This window comes from Aegilops tauschii, chromosome 3, assembly GCF_002575655.3.
Source record: "Aegilops tauschii subsp. strangulata cultivar AL8/78 chromosome 3, Aet v6.0, whole genome shotgun sequence".
NCBI classification, from domain to species: Eukaryota; Viridiplantae; Streptophyta; class Magnoliopsida; order Poales; family Poaceae; genus Aegilops; species Aegilops tauschii.
In genome coordinates this window covers 30,400,452-30,417,962 of record NC_053037.3, presented here as the reverse complement: position 1 = coordinate 30,417,962, position 17,511 = coordinate 30,400,452, and positions in this window count along the sequence as shown.

Sequence of the window (17,511 nt, the reverse complement as noted above, 5' to 3'; positions counted from 1 at the left end):
ACATCGTCGGGCAGGTAATCTCCAATATTGCTATAACCGGGCACAATCCTCGGATCATTAGCGACGATGTTGCTAGACACCTTGAGCGGGGGGCACGATTGGTTCGCTTGTTCGCCGAGCTGGGCAATTTTTTTCCCAGCTCATCGTTCTTTTAACCTTTGATCACTGACAGTACTTCCCGACCGCTCCGCTTCGGCAAATGTCTTTGCAAGAATGCGCTCATAGTTGCCTCTCGGCGGAGACTTTGGTGGTTTTGTCAGGGCAGCCAGAGTGCGCTTTGCTTTCACCGGATCTACCTTCTCCTCCGGAGGTGGATGTTTCTTTGCTTTCACCCCTTCAAAGAGTTCGTCACTTCGGCTTGCACGATCTTCGTGGTTTCCTCCTCGGTCCTCTCGTATGGTAACTTCTCTGGAGTCTTCAGAGAAGGACCGAATCTGTATTACCTCCCGCCTTTGGCAGCTGTACTGCTAGACGCCGGCAGAGCAGACGGAGCGGCTGTGGCTGTCTTCTTTACTTGCTTACGAGGCGGAGGAGAAGGACTACGACGCGCCGGAGTAGCCGGAGCGGCGGCGGGTCTCTTCCGCCCTTGCTGACGAGGCGGAGAAGGAGGAGGCTGGCTGCTCTGGCACGCCGGCGCAGGCGGAGTGCCGCCACGCACCGGAGAAGGAGGCTGAGTGCCCTGATCACTCGCCGGAGGAGGAGGCGGAGTGCCGCCATGCCCCGGAGAAGGAGGCTGAGTGCCCTGATCACTCGCCGGAGGAGGAGGCGGCGGAGTGCCCTTACTCATCGGAGGCGTCCAGTTCGGAAGGTTAATGAGCTCCTTCCGCCATAGGCATGGAGTCTTCAGAGCTAAACCCAGTCGAGTCTCCCCTTCACCGGTAGGGTGGTCAAGCTGGACGTCCTCAAATCCCTCCGTTATTTCATCCACCATCACCCTAGCATATCCTTCTGGAATCGGCCGGCAGTGGTAGGTTGCGCCGGGTTCAGGAGGTAAAACAGAGCCAACAGCCGCCTTGACTTTGAAGTTCTGCCATTGCGCCATAAGGTGGCAATGTTGAGACTCCGTGATAGCATCCACGGGGTAGCTAGCAGGAGCCGTCAAGACATGCTCCGGCTGAAGCAGCTCGGTGGAAGCCACGCTGCTTCTCCGCTGAGATGGCGGGGTAGCTTCGGGGGTAGTTTCGGCATGTCGATTGCCGTCTCGTTCCTCTAGCGCTTGAACCCTTTCGTGCAGCTTCTGAATTTGGGTCTGCTCCATTTTTTTCCTCCTCTCCTGGCTTTTGTAACCGCCTGCGTCCGGAAAACCAGCCTTCCACGGAACGGAGCCTGGCGTGCCTCGTGTCCGTCCAGGGCGCTCAGGATTCCCGAGGGCCATTGTGAGCTCGTCGTTCTCTCTGTCTGGAACGAACGTCCCTTCCTGCGCTGCATCGATATATTGCTGAATCTTCTTGACTGGTGTTCTCAAAAGCTCGTTCGTCCAAACGCACCTCCCTGATACAGGGTCCAATTTTCTGCCAGCCCCGAAGAACCAAGTCCGGCAACGGTCTGGCCAGTTCATTGTCTGTGGTTCGATCCCTTTTTCAAGCAGATCATTCTCAGCCTTGGCCCACTTAGACCGGGCTTTGAGGTAGCCACCTGACCCCGTGCGATGGTGAAGCTTCTTCTTCGCAGCATTCTTCTTGTTTGTCGCTGACATCTTCTTACTCTTTTCCGATGTCTTGTGGGCCACAAATGCGGGCCAGTGATCTCTGATCTTCTCATACCGGCCGATGAATTCTGGTGTCTCTTCCGACAAACGTTTTCAGCTCATTCTTCCACCTCCTGAATAGGTCTGCCATCTTCTTAAGAGCATGAGACTTGATTAATTGCTCTTTAACTGGCTTCTCCGGATCCTCCTCTGGCGGTAGGGTGAAATTTGCCTTCAGCTCAGTCCAAAGATCATCTTTGTACATATCATTGACATAAGACACCTCAGGGTCTTCCTTCTTAGGCTTATACCATTGGTAGATGCTGATCGAGATCTTGCCCCTAACAAGAACCCCGCACTGAGCAGCAAATGCTTCCTTTGTCTGGATGGGTTCAATCGGTTGGCCGTCGCGTGTGATTGTTGTGATCTCAAACCTTTCATCCGAGCGCAACTTTCTCTTCGGGCCTCGTCTCTTTACCGAAGTTGTGCTTGATCCGAAGGGCTAGAAAAAAGGAGAAAGACGAGAGTTAATTCATATGTGTACATACCAAAACAATGAATGCATCAATTAGCTAGTCAACACAGGCTTAACTAATATATTTACCTGGCCGGACTCTGTTCGGTCACCGGAGCCGTCACCACGGGCTCCTTCTTGCACCAGCATTGGGTCACCGGAGCCATCATAATCATGTCTTTCCTCCTCCACTCTTCGATCACTGTAGCCTGCTTCTTCACCCTGTTCTTCCAGACCATCATTGTCGTTAAGATACGACAAGATATCACCTCCGGCTAAGATTATGTCCCCCAACACCTCTTCTGCTTGCTCGTCTCGTCCGTGCTCCATTGTTTCTGCAAATATTACAACATGGCAATTATTACACAAACATGACAGCAGGTGGATATATTAGTGCAAACGTAGACCTAGCTTATTCCGGGTTTGGGGTGGCCTCGGCAACGCTTCAAGGGTAGGGGCGCGGCGGGAGGGGGTAGGAGACCAACATCGTTTTTTCTAGGGTTTGGGTGTCCTTGAGAGTTTTGGTCGAGCGAGAGGGCCCGGGGGTGCTCCCGTGGTATAAGTTATCACGGTCGAAGTTATCCGGGAGGGGTTTATCCGGGAGGGGGAGGCAACTGGCGATGAAAACTGAAACTTTTCACAAGTGTTTGTTATATAGTCCGACGTCCCCCCCTCATGTCGAAGTTATCGGGGAGGGCCTGGGTAGATCGACAACGACGACACTCTTTTTCTAGGGTTTGGGTGGCCTCGATAGTTGGTCGGGCAAGCGGACCGCCTCTCTCTCATGCATGTCCGACGTCCCCCCTCATGTCAAAGTTATTGGGGAGGGGGTAAATTTTAAAGAAAAAATAATCTATATATCACAATATCAATATTTTCTATATAGATACATCCATACATACATACATACACATACATATACATATACATTAATTATATATATATGAACAAAAAAATACTAATTCTATGAACATAAAAAGGTCTATGAACAAAAAAACATCACATCAATATTTTCATCCATCCATATATACATACATACATACATACATATATATATATACATCTACATTATATATGAACAAAAAATACATAAACTTCACTAATAAAAAAGACAGCGGGCCGGGGCGGCGGCGGCTCACAGCGTGGGTGGCGACGGCGATGGCGGGGGTGGGGCAGGGCGCGGGCTCTGGGGCGGTGACGTACGATGACGACGACGGCGGCGGCGGGGCAGGGGCGCGGGCTCGGGAGCGGCGACGACGACGACGGGGGCGGGGCAGGGCGCGCGCTCGGGGGCGGTGACGGCGACGATGACGGCAGGGCGGGGCAGGGCGCGGGCTCGGTGACGGCGACGACGATGGCAGTGGCGGGGCAGGGGCGCGGGCTCGGGGGCGGTGACGTCGACAGCGACGGCGGGGCCGAGGCAGGGCGCGGGCTCGGCGACGGCGCGGCGGAGGGGCCGAGGCGCGGGCTCAGGGATGGCGACGGAGGGGGCGGGGCAGGGGCGCGGGCTCAGGGGCGGGGCGGCGACGGCGTCGGGGCAGCCTGGCGGCGTCGATGTGCTCGGCGTCGTCGGGGCAAACTGCAGATGAACTCTGAAAAATTTACTAAGTGTTTGCTTATATAGCAAAGCCATTGGTCCCGGTTCGTGCAGCCCAAAGGGCGGGAAGCGGCGGCCTTTGGTCCCGGTTGGTGGCACCAACCGGGACTAAAGGGGGGCATTGGTCCCGGTTGGTGCCACTAACACGGTACCCATGCCCATCTTTAGTCCCGGTTGGTGCCATGAACCGAGACCAAAGGACATGTGCTGCCCGCGTCGCGGCCGAAGTTTAGTCCCACCTCGCTAGTTGAGAGAGCTCGAGAGTGGTTTATAAGCGCTGCTGCGCCCACCCTCTCGAGCTCCTCTCAACTGCAGGCTTTCGGGCCTAACCATACACTATGTGCCTGTGGGGCCTACTCGGCCACGTGCGGGCCTGAATCCTGGCCCATGGTTGGGTTTCTAGTCGTATTCAGGCCGTGGTGGCCCAGTAGATGGCACTTTTTTTTTCTTTGTTGCTTTATTTATTTTATTTTGTTTCTACTTACAACAAAATACTTACTGTTGCTATTTTTATTTATTTTATTAAAGTTTAATTTTTAATTCTTTTTGCTTTTAGTTCACAAAAATTATAAACTTTCTGTTAGTGCCATTAGTTATCAAATTTGAATAGTTTAAATTTGAATTCTTTGAAATTTGTGTGAATCACTAGTTTGTGATTAACTTTACTATAAAAATAGATTTTGGAGTGATTCTTTTTCCTGCTATTTAATATTACTGTGTTTTATGATTCTATTCAAAAACATATTTTGTTATTTTAGTTTCTAACAAAAAAAATCTTCATGATATCCTTTTTGCTATTAAAGTTTCTAACAAAAACATTCTTTATGAAAATTCCTTTTGCTATTGGAGTTTTATAAAATCTTTTTAGTTGATTCTTTTGGCTATTGAAGAATATTATAGTTTTGTTTTAGTTGATCATAACAACATATTTTAATTGATTATTTTTAGTTCATTCTTTTTGCTATTAGTTCATGAGCTATAAATGACCCTTAAATTGAAAAGCACTACAAATGAACTCTGAAAAGGTTGAAAGTTGGCATGGTATCATCATTTCACCCACATAGCATGTGCTAAAAAGTTGAGAGGGTTATGGCAAAAACTGGATGCACTTCGTGTACAAAATGGACAATCTCTTCCGAAGTATGATGGTTTCGAACGAAAACTCATCAGTTACAAAGGGATTTCATTTTTTTGAACTTATTTGAACTCCAGACTTTTTGTGTGTTCAAAATGCACCATTAAAAGCCACATCATCAATTTTCAACCCTTTCTGACTTCATTTGTTATTTTTCATGCATTTACTGATTTTCATGAGCTATATGACCGTGAAATTAAAAAGCACTACAAATGAACTCTGAAAAGGTTGAAAGTTGGCATGGTGTCATCATTTCACCCACATAGCATGTGCTAAAAAGTTGAGAGGGTTACGACAAAAACTGGATGCACTTCGTGTACAAAATGGACAATCTCTTCCGAAGTATCAGGGTTTCGAACGAAAACTCATCAGTTACAAAGGGATTTCAGTTTTTTGAACTTATTTGAACTCCAGAATTTTTGTGTGTTCAAAATGCACCATTAAAAGCCACATCATCAATTTTCAACCCTTTCTGACTTCATTTGTTATTTTTCATGCATTTACTGATTTTCATGAGCTATATGACCGTGAAATTGAAAAGCACTACAAATGAACTCTGAAAAGGTTGAAAGTTGGCATGGTGTCATCATTTCACCCACATAGCATGTGCTAAAAAGTTGAGAGGGTTACGGCAAAAACTGGATGCACTTCGTGTACAAAATGGACAATCTCTTTCGAAGTATCAGGATTTCGGACGAAAACTCACCTGTTACAACAGGCATTTCAAATGAACTACAAAAAGGTTGAAAGTTGGCATGGTATCATCATAATAGTTGTGGAGAGAAAGTCTTCACTTTTTCTTCGCTTGTGTCCTTTGCTTATTGCGCCGTAACCATGGATAATCTTCATCGTTTATCAGGATGCTTGGATCAGCGTTGACTTTGAAGGGAGGAATTTCATGAAACCTTTCATAATCTTCAGACATGTCTGTCTTGCCCTCCACTCCCATGATGTCCCTTTTTCCTGAAAGAACTATGTGGCGCTTTGGCTCATCGTATGATGTATTCGCTTCCTTATCTTTTCTTTTTCTCGGTCTGGTAGACATGTCCTTCACATAGATAACCTGTGCCACATCATTGGCTAGGACGAACGGTTCGTCAGTGTACCCAAGATTGTTCAGATCCACTGTTGTCATTCCGTACTGTGGGTCTACCTGTACCCCGCCTCCTGACAGATTGACCCATTTGCACTTAAACAAAGGGACCTTAAAATCATGTCCGTAGTCAAGTTCCCATATGTCCACTATGTAACCATAATATGTGTCATTTCCCCTCTCGGTTGCTGCATCAAAGCGAACACCGCTGTTTTGGTTGGTGCTCTTTTGATCTTGGGCGATCGTGTAAAATGTATTCCCATTTATCTCGTATCCTTTGTAAGTCAATACAGTCAAAGATGGTCCCCTGGACAACGAGTACAGCTCATCACAAACAGTGTTGTCACCTCTGAGACGTGTTTCCAACCAACTGTTGAAAGTCCTGATGTGTTCACATGTAATCCAGTCGTCGCACTGCTCCGGGTGTTTGGAGCGCAGACTGTTCTTGTGTTCATCGACATACGGGGTCACCAAGGTAGAGTTCTGTAGAACTGTGTAGTGTGCTTGAGACCAAGAATATCCGTCCCTGCATATTATTGAGTCCCCTCCAAGCGTGCCTTTTCCAGTCAGTCTCCCCTCATATCGCGATTTAGGGAGACCTATCTTCTTAAGGCCAGGAATGAAGTCAACACAAAACCCAATGACATCCTCTGTTTGATGGCCCATGGAGATGCTTCCTTCTGGCCTAGCGCGGTTACGGACATATTTCTTTAGGACTCCCATGAACCTCTCAAAGGGGAACATATTGTGTAGAAATACGGGCCCCAGAATGACAATCTCGTCGACTAGATGAACTAGGACGTGCGTCATGATATTGAAGAAGGATGGTGGGAACACCAGCTCAAAACTGACAAGACATTGTGCCACATCACTCCTTAGCCTTGGTATGATTTCTGGATCGATCACCTTCTGAGAGATTGCATTGAGGAATGCACATAGCTTCACAATGGCTAATCGGACATTTTTCGGTAGAAGCCCCCTCAATGCAACCAGAAGCAGTTGCGTCATAATCATGTGGCAGTCATGAGACTTTAGGTTCTGGAACTTTTTCTCTTGCATATTTATTATTCCCTTTATATTCGACGAGAAGCCAGTCGGGACCTTCATACTGAGCAGGCATTCAAAGAAGATTTCTTTCTCTTCTTTCGTAAGAGCGTAGCTAGCAGGACCTTCATACTGCTTCGGAGGCATGCCGTATTTGTCGTGCAAACGTTGCAGGTCCTCCCGTGCCTCAGGTGTATCTTTTGTCTTCCCATACACGCCCAAGAAGCCTAGCAGGTTCACGCAAAGGTTCTTCGTCACGTGCATCACGTCGATTGAAGAGCGGACCTCTAGCTCTTTCCAGTAGGGTAGGTCCCAAAATATAGATTTCTTCTTCCACATGGGTGCGTGTCCCTCAGCGTCATTCGAAACAGCTAGTCCGCCGGGACCCTTTCCAAAGATTACATGTAAATCATTGACCATAGCAAGTACGTGATCACCGGTACGCATGGCGGGCTTCTTCCGGTGATCTGCCTCGCCTTTGAAATGCTTGCCTTTCTTTCGACATTGATGGTTGGTCGGAAGAAATCGACGATGGCCCAGGTACACATTCTTCCTGCATTTGTCCAGGTATATACTTTCAGTGTCATCTAAATAGTGCGTGCATGCGTGGTATCCCTTGTTTGTCTGTCCTGAAAGGTTACTGAGAGCGGGCCAATCGTTGTTGGTTACAAACAGCAACGCGTGCAGGTTAAATTCCTCCTGTTTGTGCTCATCCCACCACTACTACAAAAACAACTATAGCCAATATGGACACTAATGGCGCACTGTGCATGTGGTAGTAATGGCGCACCATGTGTTGGTGCCCCATTAGTGTGTAAATACTAATGGCACACCACATGCACGGTGCGCCATTAGTAAAAAAATTTATTTTTTTTATTTTTTCAAAACTAGTAATGGCGCACCAGGGGATAGTGCGCCATTACTAGTTAAACTATTAATGGCGCACCACACCCACAGTGCGCCATTAGTAATTATGTTTCAATTTTTTTTTCAAATTTTTTAAACTACTAATGGCGCACCGTGGGAGTGGTGCGCCATTACTAGTGAACTAGTAATGGCGCACCACTCCCACGGTGCGCCATTAGTAATTGGGCCCAAACATTCCCCCGAATGCACCCACCCCCCGACCGCCTTTTCAGTTTCAAAAAAATAAAAGAAAATGATAGAAATGTCAAAAAAATAAAACAAAATAAGATTCCCATGTGATATGTGGTCTAGTTGTTAGCAAAATTTACAAACATGAATTTTCGACTTTTTTGCAAAATCTCTCGAGAATTTGTAAAATGGGCATAACTTTTGCATACGAACTCGGATGAAAAAGTTTTTTATATGAAAAATCATCTACTCGAAAAGATACATCCGAATTTAACTGGGGGAACCCCGTTAAACATTTTCAAAATCCTCAAAAACCTAACAGAAAAAAGATACGGGGCTTTTAAGATCTGGAGAGGCAAAAAAATTCAAACTTACTAATGGCGCACCTGCCAACGGTGCGCCATTACTATCTTCCCGCCTTCAAAATTCAAAATAAATCAAAAAAATAAAAAAAGTTAGTAATGGCGCACCTGCCCACGGTGCGCCATTACTATGCCGTATATATGGCTGGGCGTGGTCCTCTCCTCCTTACCTCTTCATTCTTCTCCTCCACTACACCTCTCCTCCACTCCATCTCCTCCTCTCCTCCACTCCATCTCCCCTTCTCTCCTCCACCATACTACCCTCCTCCTCTCCGGCGACCTCCTCTCCGGCGACCTCCTCCTCCTCCTCCTCTCCGGCGACCTCCTCCTCCCTCCTCTCCCCCCTCCCCTCACGGTTTCTCCTCCCTCCTCTCTGGTGAGCTCCTCCTCCCTCCTCTCCGGTGAGCTCCTCCTCCCTCCTCTCCTCCCCTCCCCTCATGGTTTCTCCTTCCTCCTCTCCGATGCTCCGGTGAACTCCTCTCTGGCGACCTCCTCCTCCTCTCCGGCGATGTAGGCGAGCGCCTCTCCGGTGACCTCGGCCCTCCTCTCCGGCGAACTCCTCTCCGGCAAAAGAACATGGCAAAAGAACGTACAAGATCCAAAAACGAGAACAAAATTTGAAAAAAAAACGAGCAAAAAAAAAAGAGCAAAAAATGGGCAAAAAAATCGCGATCCAGATCCAAATTCAAAATTCAAAAATAGCAATGGCGCACGGTGGGGGTTAGACGGTGCGCCACTACTATTTTCCCGCCTTCAAAATTCAAAAATACTAATGGCGCACCACTGGTGCGCCATTAGTATACCAGATACTAATGGCGCACCAGTGGTGCGCCATTAGTAAAAATACTAGTGGCGTGGTACTAGTGACGCACCAGTAGTGCGCCATTAGTAGGCAAAACTGGTGCGCCACTAGTAGGCCTTTTCCTAGTAGTGCACGTACGTACATCGTTTCCATTCCACAGCTGTAAAAGTTCTTCAACTAATGGCCTTAGGTACACATCAATGTTGTTGCCGGGTTTCTTAGGGCCTTGGATGAGAACTGGCATCATAATGAACTTTCGCTTCATGCACATCCAAGGAGGAAGGTTATACATACATAGAGTCACGGGCCAGGTGCTGTGATTGCTGCTCTGCTCCCCGAAAGGATTAATGCCATCCGCGCTTAAACCAAACCATATGTTCCTTGGGTCAGCTGCAAACTCAGCCCAGTACTTTCTCTCGATTTTTCTCCACTGCGACCCGTCAGCGGGTGCTCTCAACTTCCCGTCTTTCTTACGGTCCTCACTGTGCCATCGCATCAACTTGGCATGCTCTTCGTTTCTGAACAGACGTTTCAACCGTGGTATTATAGGAGCATACCACATCACCTTCGCAGGAACCCTCTTCCTGGGGGGCTCGCTGTCAACATCACCAGGGTCATTTCGTCTGATCTTATACCGCAATGCATCGCATACCGGGCATGCGTTCAGATCCTTGTACGCACCGCGGTAGAGGATGCAGTCATTAGGGCATGCATGTATCTTCTGCACCTCCAATCCTAGAGGGCGTACGACCTTCTTTCCTGCGTATGTACTGTCGGGCATTTTGTTATCCTTTGGAAGCTTCTTCTTCAATATTTTCAATAGCTTCTCAAATCCTTTGTCAGGCACAGCATTCTCTGCCTTTCACTGCAGCAATTCTAGTACGGTACCGAGCTTTGTGTTGCCATCTTTGCAATTGGGGTACAACCCTTTTTTTTGATCCTCTAACATGCGATCGAACTTCAGCTTCTCCTTTTGACTTTCGCATTGCGTCCTTGCATCGACAATGACCCGGCGGAGATCATCATCATCGGGCACTGGTTCCTCTTGATCTTCAGCAGCTTCCCCCGTTGCAGCATCATTGGGCACATCGTCTGGTTCCTCTTGATCTTCAGCAGCTTCCCCGGTTGCAGCATCACCGTATTCAGGGGGCACATAGTTGTCATCGTCCTCTTCTTCTTCGCCGTCTTCCATCATAACCCCTATTTCTCCATGCCTCGTCCAAACATTATAGTGTGGCATGAAACCCTGGTAAAGCAGGTGGGTGTGAAGGATTTTCCGGTCAGAGTAAGACTTCGTATTCCCACATGTAGGGCATGGACAACACATAAAACCATTCTGCTTGTTTGCCTCAGCCACTTCAAGAAAATCATGCACGCCCTTAATGTACTCGGAGGTGTGTCTGTCACCGTACATCCATTGCCGGTTCATCTGCGTGCATTCCGCTAAACCGTACAAATATCAAGGAAAATGGAGCTTTGAGGTCGAGCTTCGAGAGGAGAAAGCTTAACTACTGTGGCTCGGGCATTTCATCGAACACCTCATGTGCATAGGAGGTGAGCTAGAGCACCACAAAGCCCTCCCCTCGCCGGCCAGAGAAAAACAGAGCACTGGAGTGCTCTGCTCGCGGGCGAGGGGTATATATAGGCACCTCATTGGTCCGTGTTGGTGGCACCAACCGGGACTAAAGGGGGGGCATTGGTCCCGGTTGGTGCCACTAACTGGTACCCATGCCCACCTTTAGTCCCGGTTGGTGCCACCAACCGGGACCAAAGGACATGTGCTGCCCGCGTCGCGGCCAAAGTTTAGTCCCACCTCGCTAGTTGAGAGAGATCGAGAGTGGTTTATAAGCGCTGCTGCGCCCACCCTCTCGAGCTCCTCTCAACTGCAGGCTTTCGGGCCTAACCGTTCTCTTTGCCTGTGGGGCCTACTGGGCCTTCTGCGGGCCTGAATCCTGGCCCATGGACGGGTTTCAAGTCGTATTCAGGCCGTAGTGGCCCAGTAGGTGGCATCATTTTTTTCCCTGTTTTTTGTTTTCTCTTTTGCTTTATTTATTTTGTTTTGTTTCTACTTACAACAAAAAACTTATTTATTTAATTCCATTTTGTTTCTAATTACTTATGTATTTTACTTTATTTATTTTATTTTTATTTATTTTACTGTTGCTATTTTTATTTATTTTACTGCTGCTATTTTTATTTATTTTATTAAGGTTTATTTATTTTATTTACTATAGTTTATTTTATTTTATTTTATTAAGGTTTATTTATTTTTATTTATTTTATTAAGGTTTATTTATTTTATTTACTATAAAAAAATGAACATAGATGCGCCTATAGAGAAAATTTAACCTAAATTCATAATAAATTTCTATGAAATTCAAAGAAATTTACTCTGAATTTAGGTCAAATTCCCTGTATAAGGGCATCTATTTTCACTTTGAGAGGAGCTCAACAAGGCAGAGAGGGACGTGCTTATAAACCGGTGTGAGCGCCCTTCGGTTGGCGAGGTGGGACTAAACTCTGACCGCAACTAGGACCAACCCTTTAGTCCCGGTTTGTGGTATGAACCGGGACTAAAGGGTGAGCCTCTGGTCCCGGTTCAAGCCACCAACCGGGACCAATGGTGGTGGGCCAGGAGCGAGGCCCATTGGTCCCGGTTTGTCCCACCAACCGGGACCAAAGGGGACGGACGAACCGGGACCAATGCCCCCACGAGGCCCGGCAGGCCCCTGGCCGCACGGACCGGGACCAATGCTCACATTAGTCCCGGTTCATGACTGAACCGGGACTAATGTGAATATTGCCCTGTGACCAAAGCCCAGTTTTCTACTAGTGTATTGTATATATGTAGCCAGTAGCGTCGGATAGATATACGAAAACTTGTTGTTCGACCAATCTCTCGGAGGAGAGGTCGATATCGCTTCTCTCTGTATGCATATGTTCATGACGATCTTATGTTTCCTTCATTTTTGCTTACTAGCTAGCGTGTCGAGTCCTCTCTATACGTATAGTACGTAGCGTCAACCAAGCACGGAGATAAGAGAGGGCACTTCTATCTATTAATTAGATAGTTAACAAAATATATGAAACACCTAAATTACCCCCCCCCCCCCAAAACCCCCTAAACCCAGCTGCTGACGCGTGGACGCCTATTGGTCCCGGTTGGTGCCACAAACCGGGACCAAAGGCCCTCCTGCCTGGGCTCGCCGCACCGGCCACGTGGAAGCCCATCTGTCCCGGTTCGTGTAAGAACCGGGACTAAAGGCCTAGGGCTTTAGTAACGACCCTTTAGTCCCGGTTCAACAACCGGGACAAATGGGCCTTACGAACCGGGACAAATGGCCCTTTTTCTACTAGTGGTAATTTCCCTTCTCCTTGTATTTCCCCTCTCACTCCCACGGGTACATCGGGTGCCCCCCCCCCCCCCGACAGATGTCGCATTTCTAGCAACCAGGCGCAACCTGGGCGGTGGTGGCAGACGATAGAAGGCTTATTGGATTGGATTTGTCCCTAAAAATATATGAAGATACAATTTATGATAGATCTAATGATATTGATTTGGTATTGTCAACATTGACATGTTTCCTAAAAAACTGGTTAAACATAGCACAGTTTTGCTCTTAAAAGAAAATAATGCACCTTATATTTTAAAACAGGGAGAGTAAACTCTGACATTCAAAATCTGAAGTTCTTACTCCTATGTTTTCAAGAGATGTCGGGACTGACAATAAACTTTGCCAAAAGCGAAGTAATGGTGCTAGGCTATTCAGGGGAGGAATCCCGACGCATTGCCAATATGCTTAATTGCCGACTAGGATCGTTCCCGACCTCCTACCTTGGCCTCCCGATTAGTGACTCCCGCCTCCAGGCGAAAGATCTTCGCCCCATGGTTACCAAGCTTCAACACAGAGTCGAACCGTGGCAAGGGTGGTGGCTATCCAAGGCGCCCCGGATCGTGTTGATGAACTCCTCCCTGGTTAGCCTGCTTATGTACTTGATGCGATTCTATAGTTTGCATGAATCCCTTCACCAGGAAGTCGCCAAATATTTGTCTAGGTTCTTCTGGGCAGGACCAGACAATAGACAAAAATATCACATGGTGAAGTGGTCCGAGGTTTGCAAGCCAAAGAACCAAGGCGGTTTGGGAGTCATCTCTTCCAAGCAGATGAACATAGCCTTGCTCTCTAAATGGCTATGGCGCATTGAGGCAGGGGATGGGGGCCTATGGCTCCAGATCATCCGTGCAAAGTACCTGCGTGGACAACCCCTTGCCTTCGCCTCCCGGACGGGTGGCTCCCAGTTTTCGCAATCGGTCATCCAGCTAATGCCGGTCCTACGGATTGGATCATCCATCTCGGTAGGGACGGGCACCAATACCCTGTTCTAGCTGGACCGTTGGTCGGGTGATAGACCATTCGCCCAACGGTTCTTCGCGCCGTTTAGCATTTGTGTCTGGCCGCATCTCTCAGTGCATGCGGCCCTCACTGACTTGGGGGCGGTGGCTTTTCGCCATACTTTTGGTCCGTTAGAACGGAACCAATGGGACGAGATGCTTCAATGTATTGCTCTCCATTCTCCTTCCGTGGAGGAAGACTCGATCTCTTGGTCCCTCGAACCAAGTGGGAGTTTTTCTACCAAATCCCTATATCACGCTCTGCTAGCTACCCCGGGTCCAACTGAAATGACCCTCTTATGGGAGATTAAGCTCCCGTTAAAGATTCACATCTTTCTATGGCAATGGATGCGAGGCCGTTTACCCTCGGGTACGGAAGTTAGAAAGAGGAATGGCCCCAGGGATGGACTATGCCCCCTATGTAATGTACCTGAAGATTCCAACCATATTTTCTTTCGATGCCCGGCGGCAGTCTTCCTCTGGAGCTGCATCAGGGAGGTGATTGGCGGAGATTGGGTCCATGATAACCTCCCCGATCTGTTCCAGGCGGTCCTAAGCCGAGAGGCCAGGACGCGCCCTAGTCTGTGGGTAGTCTTGGGGACGATGACATGGACCCTGTGGACTGCTCGCAATAAGCTCGTGATTGAGCATGTGATTCCATCTCGTGCGACTGACGCTATCTACAAACTGTGTGGTTTCTTACAGCTATGGAGACCGCTCAGCAAGCGGTGTGATCGGGACTTCATCGACATGATCATCTCGGCTCTACGCACCACCGCCGGAGCTTTGGCGCCACCGCTCCCTCCACCTCCGCCTGAGCCGAATTAGTTAGATTATGATCCATCTTTTGGGGTTTATTTTGGCTGTGCCCCCAGCGCTCCGTACTTTGTTGCACTTTAGTTTGTGGTGCCCTTGTGGTAACTTATTTTCGTTTTCCTTGGCCGGACCTTTGTGATGGCCGTTGCTACTGGATGTTGTTGTGGTGGTTGCTTTATAATCTAAACCGGGGGGAAACCCTATTTCGTGATATTTATAGCCTCAAAATAGACCAAACTCTAATGTGTACATGCTAGCGTGCACTAAAGATTTGATAGATTTAACAGAGTTTTTATGTGTGACCTGCACAAAAATTGGAGATCTGAAATGGCAGAGGTAGTACCTTTGACAGTTACCTACTATCATGTGCAGGTCACAAGTAAAACTATCTTTCCATGAAACATTGCTCATCCATAATGTATTTTCACAACTACACGTGAGACTTTTTTACATGTTTATGCGTAATTGCAGCTTTAATAAATTTCAAAATAACGAGTTAGCAAGTTAGCCGATTAACTGTTCACATAGTAAGTTCTGGATTTTTCAAAAATAAATTTGTAAATGATAGTTGAAAGTTTTGGTTACTTTTTAGTACTGCTACAATGCTCCATAAACTTCTACATCATTATTTTTCAGCGCTTCTCATACCTATTTGTGAGCAAACCAAAGTGGCAATAATGCAGTTGTGCATACATTTTGTGTAATGTCTAGTCACCCGATAAGTAAACATTATCAGCTGGTTCGTGAGAAAGGACGCCTCTATCACTTGATCTGTTCCCCTTGCGACAGCGACCGGCAACGGGCGCATTGAAGGCACATACATGAAGTGCTTCCATTTGAAGCTTTGAAGGTGCATAAATAAGCTTCCAAGTGAAACTCTGGTGTACGATTTAGCTAGAGATGATTGGGATTTAGCCATTTGGGAGAATGCATGCCTTTGGTAGGATTGGAAGGTATCAAGAACTTTGATGTTTCTTCACAGAGCGAAGGCAGTATGAACATGGGCTAGAAGCACCGCATGTACTAATGAATGTACTAGGCAATAGGAATCTTTGGTGCAAAATAGACTCTCCATATCGAAGTGGGTTAAGCTTCAGAGACTCAGAGCGTTTTTCACAAAGCTTCTCCAAACCACATGCCCTTTCTGCACTCCAGTCAGACCCTGTTTCTTGTTAGCCTTGACGCGTAGCTTAGCTAGCTGTTCCTCCATGAATCCTTCCCTGTCTTCTTCCACCATGGTTCATCCGAGTCAAATCACATGAGGTAGCTAACCACGCTATAAAATTGGACAAACTTGTGAATCGATCAACCGATAATGTTACAGTAGCTAAGCATGTACATGTAGCGTATGTGTGTTAAGTGCATGGAACTAACAGAAGATTAAGCTGCACAAAAACACTGAAGCATAATTTTGGGGACAGAGAGGCACGGATAAATTAATCTTTCGCGTGCAAGATTCCGTACCATTAACCGATACTCACACCATTATCAAAATAAAACAAAAAAGCTGATACCTACACCACCTTCTTCAGTACAACCAAAATGCATCACGAGTATGCTCCGATCTAGTTTTCTGTACACGTACTCCTCTCAGGTCTGGTCTAAATGCTCCATTAGATTTCCAGCCAAATCATAATGTAACAAATTGCTGGAACATGTTGCCTTTGCTCAGATAAAAGAGGAAGAGTCAAATCTTAAATTACAGAAAGAGATAGGAAACCACAAAATCAGAGGATTTGTCCTCATGTTTGACCAGTATGAACTTTGTTCTGATTACCTATGTTGGCTTGCTACCTGAGTTGATTGAAAGACGGGAATGCTGCAAATATTATGGAGAACAACTGATGAATGTATGTTTGTTGATTATTGATGGCTTTGCGGCCTGCCTCAGAAACAACCAAATCTACAAGGAAAGGGCACAATTAGTATGTTATGGTTTCTGAGGTCATGTCTCCTCAGCTCGGGCCTTGCAATCTAAAACGATTCTTGGTTTGGCAAACTTTGTTGCTTGAGCCAGTATGAAAAACACAAAAACATAAAAACTCATAGATGGATTTTTTTTGACCCCGCATAGATGGATATTATGGGATGGTGTGTATGTATGTTGATTTGTTGGAATTGTGAATTTGCATATTGTTGGGGGCTCAGTCATTTTCCCAAGCATTCGGATCAATATCTAGTTATCTCCATCTCCATCTTACTTCATATATAGCATCATGTTATACAATTACAATAATAATGCACTACATTGCATCATTTTAATGGGCGCAATTTCAGTCGTAATAGCGATTTGGGAATTTAAGGTGACTGGTATTTATGAAAAATCCATACAAGTTACATAATGCATCATTTTTTAAATGCAGAAAAAGCAAATCAGGAAGGTCCATATCGGTACTACAATTGGATACTATTGTTTGATCCTTGATGCTAGGAAGAAATGACATATACATGTCTAGACATTATCCTACAATTCAGGTTTACTTATTTTTTAAGTTATTTAAAGACCATATGACTTCTGTTAGAATAATTTGATGTGCACGTCGATCCGTTGAGGACAAGCAATCACACAAACATGACTACGTCACGGGACATGACTACGAGCACTCCTCATGTACTAAATCGACATAGTACAGATTGATGACAAGCCCGCCGAGGCCATCAGACAACACTCCGACCACCATGCCACAGTCGGTCTGGCCACCCCTGCCACGAGCGTTTGGCCCATCCCTTTCGTGATCTTTGTCTAGCCTATCAATTTATGCCTAGTCTATTTGGCTACCCCGTGGTGCCTTTATATAATAGATCCGGGTTACACGTGTTTGATTCAAACACCTAACACACGGTTAATTACAAGTTCAACTGTAGCCTAGCATGTACACATATATTCAACATTTATATTTTAAAAACTTTAAGATGACTCCATAATACACAAGGGTGGTTGAGAAGGACGAATTACACTTTACTCAGCCTCAC